Genomic DNA, 1,236 nt, shown 5'->3' with positions numbered 1-1,236 from the left:
TTGGGGTCGGGACTGGTTGGCGGGCTCTACGCAAGTCAAGTTACGAACCCCTTGTGTGGAGTATTTGCGAGAGGCGATGGTGCATGGGCTCTTAGACACGCAGGGAAATTGGGACATACACATCCTACGGGACATTTTTCTAGAAGAGGACGTGCCCAGAATTTTGGTGACCCCGGTGAACAGGAATTTCCAAGACAGTTGGTGCTGGGTTGGTGATTTTCGTGGCTGCTATACGGTCAAGAATGGCTACCGGCGGCTTACGGAAGAGGCGTACCCAAGTACAAATCCCAATGACTTCCACGCTTGGAAGGCGTTATGGGCAATGCCAATTCCTCTGAAGGTAAGGAACTTTCTATGGCGATGTGCTCGCAATGTTCTACCTGTTCGAGATAACTTGCGGACCAAGAGGGTCTGGATAGGCGGTGGCTGTCCACTTTGTAGTTACCCCACTGAAATGCAGGAGCATTTGTTCTGCCATTGTGTATTTGCAGAACTTGTCTGGGGCGACAGGAATATTTTACAAGGCTGTGACTATTTCGGATTCATGTTAGATGTGATTGGCAACGCGTCTTTGGATGTGGCAGTGCATGCGGCGGCTGTGTTCTGGGTGATTTGGTCGACACGTAACGATGTGGTGTGGAATGGCAAATGTCCTCCGGGACCGGAAGTTCGGGAACAGGTCACAAGGTTGTTGGAAAGCTAGAAGGAAATTTATTCTAAACCTATATCTGTCGCTACCGAGGCCTCTAATAGAAGCTGGATTCCTCCTCCAAGACATGCTATTAAATGTAATGTTGATGCGGCATTATTCGAGGCAGGCGCTAGCTATGGCATTGTCGTCCGAAACCATGAACAGCAATTTATTGCGGCTAAAATTGGTTGGCTACATGGTGTGGTAGATCCCTACATGGCTGAAGCGGTTGGTGTCCGGGAAGCCTTGTCTTGGCTTAAACCTCAAGATCGCAACTCTATTATTTTAGAATCCGATTGCTTAAACTTTTGTACTGCTTTTAATTCTGTTATTTCTGATTTCTCGTATGTTGGACTAGTTGTAAAGCAATGTGTGTCGATTGCTAGGGACATGGGGACTGTGAGCATCTCCCATGTAAAGAGATCAGCGAACCGTGTGGCTCATGAGTTAGCTCGGGCGACCGTTTCTTTGTCTGACTCTGGGGTGTGGACTTCCATCCCACCTGCTTGTATTACGAATGTTTTAAACCAGGAATGAAATTCGTT

This window comes from Ipomoea nil, unplaced genomic scaffold (assembly GCF_001879475.1).
Source record: "Ipomoea nil cultivar Tokyo-kokei standard unplaced genomic scaffold, Asagao_1.1 scaffold1936, whole genome shotgun sequence".
Taxonomy (NCBI): Eukaryota; Viridiplantae; Streptophyta; class Magnoliopsida; order Solanales; family Convolvulaceae; genus Ipomoea; species Ipomoea nil.
The sequence above is the reverse complement of the archived record's forward strand: the minus strand, read 5'-3'. Positions refer to the sequence as shown.